Below are 8,954 nucleotides of genomic sequence, written 5' to 3'. Positions count from 1 at the left end.
CTTAACAACTGCTCACTTTACCTGGGTGGTGGTAGCACTCACCTTTAATCCCAGCACTTGGGAGGCAGAATTAGGCAGATCATCTTTGTGAGTTTGAGGTCAACTTGGTCTACAAAGGGAGTTCCAGGACAGCCAGGGTTATAAAGAGAAATTCTGTTTTGAAAAACCAAACCAAACAAAAAGACTGTTCATTTTTGTGAAACGACATCAGTTTTGTGTTTCTTCATGCTTCTATCTCTGTTTCTGGGCTTTTTGGAATGTGTGTGTTTCATCTATGTCAGTCAACAATTAGCAAGTAACTATTGAGTACTCATGGAATTCTTAGAGTTCTGAAAATGGAATATAAGGTGTCACTTTTCACTTCTAATATTAATAATGTTAATATTTTTAAAATAAAGCAAATCAGATTAAAGTTGTCAAAAGTGTTAATCACTTCAAAGAACCAACTTTTGATCCATTAATTTTGTAAAAGATTACTATTTATTTGTATTATAGTTCATACCAACAGGAAGTCTAGTAGAGACTATGGAGGAATGATGATTCCTGGCAAATGCTCCATGATTTTCTTTGTTACCTTCTCCTTGTATAGCCTAGAACAACCTATCTGGGATGGCAATATTCAAGGTGTATTGATGTGTTGTCTCACACATCAATCTATAACAAGTAAATAGTCCCCATACATAGCCACAGGCCAAGCTGAAGGAGGCAATTACTTGAGATTCCTCAGGTATCTAGATTTTATGTTATGAGCTACAACAAAACAAGCACACATGCTGAACATTCCAGGTCCATCATTCCAGTTTCAGCAAGTTATTGCTTTTATGTTCTATATGTCATATAGTCACTGTCCATTTAAAAAGCTCAATACATGGTCCATACATACTAGAGAAGAGACATTAAAGCCCATGGAAAAAGGTGGTTCTGTTAAAAGTTTGTTCTAATCTTCACATTCTTAGATGATTCCTAGATTCATGCTTTATCCTTAAATAACCAGTGGCTTATGTCAGTCATCATCAACCACCTGAGCAGAATCATTCAAGTTGTGGTCCACCTGGACCACTGATCTCAAAGCAGGCCTGCTGCTGGTCTCCTGGTTGAGATTTCTGTTCACATATCATGTCCTGAGGATACCCAGTGAAGCCACATGGGAACTTTAATCATCACTTATATTTAGTACAGTCTTAGACAGCAAAGGTTTGGAGGGTACTGGATCATAGTGCAGTGCTGTTCAGTGCATTTTGAGAGACACAGGACTTTGGGCTACATGACCCCCTAGGGTTGTCTATTACCAACCTCTCTAGCTTCTATCCCATGCAACAAGTCTGTTTTTCTCTCATGAAAAGGAGGGCCCAACATCTTGGAGCATTCAGATTTCCTTGCATCTCCTGTGATTTACCTTCTCACTTACTTCATACTCTGGTTGGCAGGGATAGGCCAACACTCATTGAATGAGACCCTTGCAAGTGTCAGATGTCCCATACTGGGCAATCTCCTCTCTGTTGTCTAACTGCACTGTTACATACAACCACAAGAACAACTCCCACTCAGTGGAGGGTGAGGACTTGGTAGCATAAATATGTGAACCTGAGTCTGAGGATATAAACTACCCTATGGTGAATAAGCTTTCAGGACCTTTAAAGAGTGTTAGGTTGAGGCTGTCTGAGATCAACAGGGCTTTCAATTTTTCTAGTGTCTTTAGGACTGAGTCAGAATGCTATGAGTGTATAACCTGGCACACATCAAAATGTGACTCAGTCAACATAAATGTTACCTGTGAGTAAATTTTCTTTTTTATAATTATTAAGAGGTTTTCCATTCATTGTACATACCAACCCCAGATACCCCTGTCCTCCCTCCTCCTATCTCCCAGCCTTCCCCACCTGACCCACCCCCTATCCCCACCTCCTCCAAGGCAAGGTCTTCCATGGGGAGTCAGCAGAACCTGTTATATTCAGTTTAGGCAGTTACAAACTTCTCCTCCCTGCACCAAGTCTGTGCAAAGTGCCCCACCATAGGCACTATGCTCCTCAATGCTGGATCATTAATCAGGGATGTGTCTAGGTCCAGTTGCCTGGAGGTCACCTTAATAGTTCAAGCCAAACAACTGTCTTGCCTATCCAGAGGGCCTAGTCCAGTATGATGGGGGATCCTCAGCTATTGGTCCACTAGTTTGACTGTCTGTCTCTGTACATTTTCACTTCATGATCTCAATATCCCTTGCCCATAGAATCCCTCCTCTCTCTCATTGATGTACTCCTGGTGTCCGACTGTGGATCTCAGCATCCACTTCCATCAGTCACTAGATAAAGGCTCTATGATGACGGTTAGGGCATTTATCCATCTGATTACCAGAATACTCCTGTTCAGTCACTCTCTCATCTATTGCTAGTAGTCTAAGGAGGGTTCATCCTTGTGGATTCCTAAAAACTTCCCTAGCACTCTGTTTCTCCCAATTCCCATGATGTTTTCATCTACATCATTGTATCTCTTTCCTTGCTCTCCCACTCTATCCCTGTTCTATCTCAAACCTCACATTCCCCTATGTTCTCATGCCCCATCCCTTACCCAACATTACCTGCCTTTACCCCTGTTTGCTCATGTAGATCTCATCTATTTCTTTTCATTGGGTGATCCATGTGTACTACTTACAGTTCTCCCTGGTAGCTAGCCTCTCTGAAGCTGTGGGTTGCCCTCTGCTTATCCATTGCTTTACATCTAGTATCCACTTATGAGTGAGTACATACCATGTTTGTCGTTCTGAGTCTGGGTTACCTTACTCAGGACAATATTTTGTAATTCCATCCATTTGCTTGCAAATTTCATGATGTCATTGTTTTTCTCTGTTCAATAGTTCTCCATTGTGTATATATACCACTTTTTAAAATAACCCATTCTTCAGTTGAAGGGCATCTAGTTCTTGTTTCCAGGTTCTGGCTATTATGAATATTTCTGCTATGAACATAGTTGAGCATGTGTCCTCTTGGTATGCTCAAGCATTCCTTGGGTGTATGTCCAAGAGTGGTATAGCTGGGTCGTCAGGAAGATTGATTCCCAATTTTCTGAGAAACCGCCATACTGATTTCCAAAATGGCTGTACAAGTTTTCACTCCCACCAACAGTGCAGGAGTGCTCCCCTTGCTCCAAGGCCTCTCCAACATAAGCTATCTTCAGGGATTTTGATATTAGCCATTTTAAGACGTGTGAGATGGTATATCAGATTCCTTTTGCCTTGTATTTCCATGATGACTAAAGATGTTGAGCACTTCCTTAAATGTCTTTCAACCATTTGAGATTCTTCTATTGAGAACTTTTTGTTTAGCTCTGTAGCCCATTTTTAAAATTAAATTGTTAGGTATTTTGATGTCTAGTTTCTTGAGTTTTTTATATATTTTGGAGATCAGCCTCTGTCAGATATGGGGTTGGTGAAGATCTTTTCCCATTCTGTCGGGTGTTGTTTTGTCTTATTGACCATGTCCTTTGCCATACCATAGCTTCTCAGTTTTAAGAGGTCCCATTTATTAATTGTTTCCTCAGTGTTTGTGCTACTGGTGTTATATTTAGGAAGTGGTCTCCTGTGCCAATACATTCAGGACTACTTCCTACATTCTCTTCTATCAAATACAGTGTAACTAGATTTATGTTGAGGTCTTTGATCCACTTGAACCTTAGTTTTGTGCATGGCAACAGATATAAATCTATTTGCAATCTTGTACATGGTTACATCTAGTTAAGACAGCACCATTTATTGAAGATGCTTTCTTTTTTCCATTGTATAGTTCTTGCTTTTTTGTCAAAAATCAGGTCTTCATATGATCTGTGAGCAATTTTTATTCTTACGTGGCTACAACTGTGTAATAACACAGGGACAGAAACAGACTCCTCAGTTAATTTTGGTATCTTGAGATGAAACCACCTCTACCAACACCTAGGTTGGCCATGTCATCTTGTGCTTGCTCATGCACATCAATCCAGGTGCATGCAGGAGCCAAGTATGACATAGGGGGACTTCTCCTTACTGACAAATCTTAGTGTTACCACCTGTGATGGAGAAATGTGACATCTCAGTCACAGGTTCACTTAACACATGTGATTGAAGTTGGATATATTCTGTATGTATGATGCACTGGTGTTGGAATCCAGGCTGTTGTGGTTGGCATAAAAGCACTTGACTACTTCAGTACACTCCTAGTCTCAACTCAGTGATAATTTTGGAGGTGGTCATGGCTTTCAGAGCTGCTGTGGCCTTCTAAAGGCAATAAATCCGTTTTCTCTCTGGTGACTCCACATTTAGATTTAATCTGTTTACTCCATAAATGTTCCCACATCCTAAAATATTTATTCAGTCATGTGTTAGTTTTATTTCTGTTCCTTGGCCATAAAACACCAGTATGTGAAGAAAATAATTATTAGGGTTTATGGTCCATCATGTCAGGGATGCACATTAGCAAGCTGAAGGCATTGTGGTTGGAGCAAGAAGCTGAGGGCTCACCTCTTGAACTGTTTGCACAAATCAGAGAGATTAAATATTGCAGACAGTGAGAGACTGCTCCCATGATCAGTTCAGGGTAATAAAAGGAATGCCTCAGAGTAGCAAAGAATAGGAAACCTTTTATCTGGGGGTATTTAAGAATAAGTTTTAATCTGTCTATGACTGGTGTAATAAGGAAACACACATGATTTCTGATGTTAACTTTGTCTTTTACTTCATCTTAAAAATGGTCTCTGACTCTTTGTGTCTCTACATAGCTACATGTCTCCACATTGCTGCACACAGCTACATATCTCTGCATACATACATCTTTTTACATGGCTGCACATCTTTCTTTTATATACATTTCTCTTCTACATTTATTTTCTAAATTTTCATCTCTCCATAGCTCTCTCACCATACAGAACTTTACACAGTTCTTAGGCATAGCTTCTTTGTGTAGCAGCAGCTCTTTCATACAGTTCTCTCTCATGCTCACTCCCACATCTTTCTTTTACAATATTCACCCACTCTTTACTCAATCACTCACTCTTTCACCATCTCATGCCCTCACACTTCTCTCATGCTTCTTCATCTCTTACTCAGATCGCGGGAGCACACGAGTGCGCGCGCGCACACACACACACACACACACACACACACACACACACACACACACACACACTTCACTCACATTCTGCAGCAGGTCTCATGTAGCTCTACATAGCTCTCTCTCTCCACACCACTGCACCTGCTCTCTCACAGCCAAAACTCTGGATAGTTATAATTTTCATTTGCGGAGCCCTACCCATTCTCATAGCACAAGGTAAGTCATGTAGTTTCTCTTAGGCTAGTAATGTCATGTTGATCCATGCACATTGCTCTGAGTTGGTGAGCAATCCTAGACAGTAAACAATTGACTAAACCTTGAGCAGTCAGGATACGTGCAGAAAAAGAGCTTCTACAAGGAGCTCTATCAAAGTAAACAGTCTGGCCTTGATTCAGCAATAAACAACACCTGGGAATTAGACTTTGTGTATTTTCTGCAGGGGCAGTCTAGTCTGTATTGAATTTGTTCTAAGGTCTTTGGAAAATGTGTAAAAGGCTGTCTTTGAGACTGAGAATACTGTTACTTTTATATGTCAGTAAAGAAGAATATTCTGATATTATTTCTATACATCAGAATTATACAGCTTAAACTGAAGTCATATTCTGACCATCCACAACTATAAGTATGCCCAAAGATATAAAACACACTACCAAAGGGCTGTGGAAAGCACCTCACAGATATTCTTTTGCAGGGTATAATAGTGGCACATGAGAACATTACAAACAGAAAACAACCAGTTTCCACACCTTGTGACCTCCTGGCTTTGCCAGGTGGGCTCCCCATCAGGGAGTTATATGTCTGGCATGTCAACTTGTGAAAGTCTAGTTGTCACCTGCTGTATACTCCAGTGACCATTGGCAATTATCCCTTTTTCATTTTGAAAAATTTAAAAATTTGTCATGACTTTTTAGTGTCAATGTTTGAAAAGGAATGATCTTCTGGCAGGGGTCATGGCTCTTAAACTTCTCCAAACAGTGCCACCAACCAAGAGCCAAGAGTTTATGTGCCTGAGATGATGGTGGATATCTGTCCCCACTACAAGTGACAAACATCAGCCATTTTCTGTGCAGTATCTCTTTGATCTGCCCCAAATCTTGCCTTATTAATGGAGAATCTCAGACAGTATCCCCAAAAGTCCTTATCCCCAATATCATTTCTAGTAATCAGACCCAATATCTTTGCCACTGATCTCAGTGAGACAATAGCCATGAAAATCACAGTCCTGTCTAATTGGAGTCCTGAACTGTCAACAGCAAAGCTTTGATGTGAAATGTTTTGGTTTTCAAAAAAATATAGAAGTCATTTCCTAGCCTGTGTTCCTGGGTACCAGCACATCCTAATCTTCCCAACAGAATTGGTTGGATATGTTGCTCACCCTTAATGCAGTGGGGAGGGTCTTGGTCCTGCCTCAACTGAATGTATCAGGCTTTGCTGACTCCCCATGGGAGGCTTTACTCTTTTAGAGGAGAGAAATGGTATGGTTTGGGGGTAGGCTGTAGGAAGTGGTAGGAGGGATGAGAGGGGGATCTTTGGTTGGGATGTAAAAAGAATAAAAAAGAAAAGAAAAGAAAATCACAGTCCTTTTTATTGGAACCTTGAACTGTCAGCACCAAGCTTTGATGTGAACTTGTTTTGTTTTTCAAAGATACAGAAGTTTGTTCCTAGCCTGTGTTCCTGGGTACCAGCAAATCTTAATCTTCCTGACTTGAATTTTTATACTGTCATTACCCTTGTTGCTTTCCTGTTTGCTTCTGTCAAAATATGGATCGATTCTGGAGCTTGAGTCCACTATTTCCTAGCCCTGGCAGTCTCACATAGTGGGAAGAACTTTCTAGGGGGTGAAATGTCTTTAAGGGCAAGTTGATTTCTTTTCATCACAAACTCATGACTTCCTGTCCCCTTCATTAAGTTCTACAACAGCCCCTATAAAGAGGGGACACTGGGATTTGAAAAACGTTCACACTCTTCTTTTCCCACAAGAAAGAAACAACTCCTCACACAAGGTGACCAGCAGCTCAGAGTTTTGCTCCCAGCTCTGTTCCTGTACTTCACAGCACTTGAGCCTAGTGGCTGTCATTCTTGTAGCCACAGACACAAGCTGTTGGTCTCCTAGTGTTCTCTAGAGAGTGACATAATGACACAGAATCAACACAGAAAATCTTTCCATTGTGTGTATGTATCACATTTTTGTTATCCATTCATCAATTGAAGACTGGACTCCTGGAGCTCTGCCTGGTGCTTGCCTGTGGATCTCTGCATCAGCTTCCATCAGTTACTGGATTAAGGCTCTATGGTGACAGTTAGGGTGTTCATCAATCTAATTACTGGGGTAGGCTAAGTCAGACACCCTCTCTTCTATTGCTAGTAGTGTAAACTGGGGTCACCCTTGTGGATTTTTGCGATCTTCCCTAGCATCAGGTTTCTCCCTTACCCCATGATGTCTCCCTCTCTCAAGATGTCTCTTTCATTTCCATCCCACTCTGTCTCTGGTCCAGCTCTACCTTCCTGTTCCCTTGTGTTCTGATTCCCTATCCCCTACATGCTATTCCCCTCCCTTGTCCCCAGTTTACTCAAGAGATCTCATCTATTTCCCCTTCCCAAAGTGATCCATCCATGTGACCCTCTTGGCTCCTCTTTGTTACCTAGCTCTCTGGAGCTGTGGCTCATAGTCTGATTATCCTTTGCTTTACATCTACTATCCACTTATGAGTGAGTACATACCATATATGTCTTTCTGAGTCTGGATTACCTCACTCAGAATGATTTTTTTTAGTTCCATCCATTTGCCTGCAAATTAATGATGTAATTGTTTTTCACTGCCGAGTAGTACTTCATTGTGTATATGTACCACATTTTCTTTTTCCACACTTTGTTTGAGAGACATCTAGGAAAACACTCATTTTTCTCAGGTTGTTTTGTATCCTGATATGTTGGTGAAATTGTTGATTGCTTAGAGAAGTTTTCAAGTGCAATTTTGTGGTCTATTCTGTGTAATATAATATCATCTGCAAATAGAGTAACTTCTTTTTCCTATTTATACACCTTTAATTTCTGGCTCTTGTCTTATTTTTCCAGCCAGTGCTCCTAGACCAATACTTAAAAGGAGTGGAGACAGTAGAAACCTCTGTCCTGTTCCTAGATTTGAAGGGATTATGCCCTGTGTTTCTTTCTTTTGGAGTGATATTGAGTGTGGCTTTGTCTTATGTAAACCTAGTTATACTGATGTATGCTCCATCAATCATGATTACTGTAGCCATGACTTTTACCATGAAGCCATGTTAGATTTTGTCAAGGTCTTTCTCTACATCTATTGGGATGATTATGTGGTTTACATTTAAATGTGGTCCATATACCCAGTGAAAGCATTCTGCTGTAAAAACATGAAAGAATAAATTTTCAGGTAAATGAGTGAAACTATAAAAATATGACTTAGGCAACAGAGACCAAGAAATACACCCATATGTATTTTCACATTTGTAGTTCCCAGCTCTGAATATTCAAATGGGGGGACATAACAGGATAGCCAGTGAACTAGGAAAGCTAAAAGATATCATGGGGCTAGGGGGAGAAGGGTACTGATGCTATGAAGATGAAGCAGACAATGGTGCAGTCTTGACTGGGGAAGGAGAATAAGAACAATGTAGAGGGAGAAAGATATGAGATAAATAACATAAGGATGTTTGAAATTCATAGGGACTCTTATCATTTCATGTTCACCTAAAATTTCCTCATATAGACATATATAAATATAATATATATTTAAATAAAGTTGTACTACTTGGGTAGAGAATGCTCCCAACCAAGAACCATAGAGTTACAGAAACCCAGTACAAGGGGTGAGAAACTACCCTACAAATTGTTTGTAGAACAATAGAT

Source organism: Peromyscus leucopus, chromosome 1 (genome assembly GCF_004664715.2).
Source record: "Peromyscus leucopus breed LL Stock chromosome 1, UCI_PerLeu_2.1, whole genome shotgun sequence".
NCBI classification, from domain to species: domain Eukaryota; kingdom Metazoa; phylum Chordata; class Mammalia; order Rodentia; family Cricetidae; genus Peromyscus; species Peromyscus leucopus.
Note: the sequence above shows the minus strand (reverse complement) of the source record.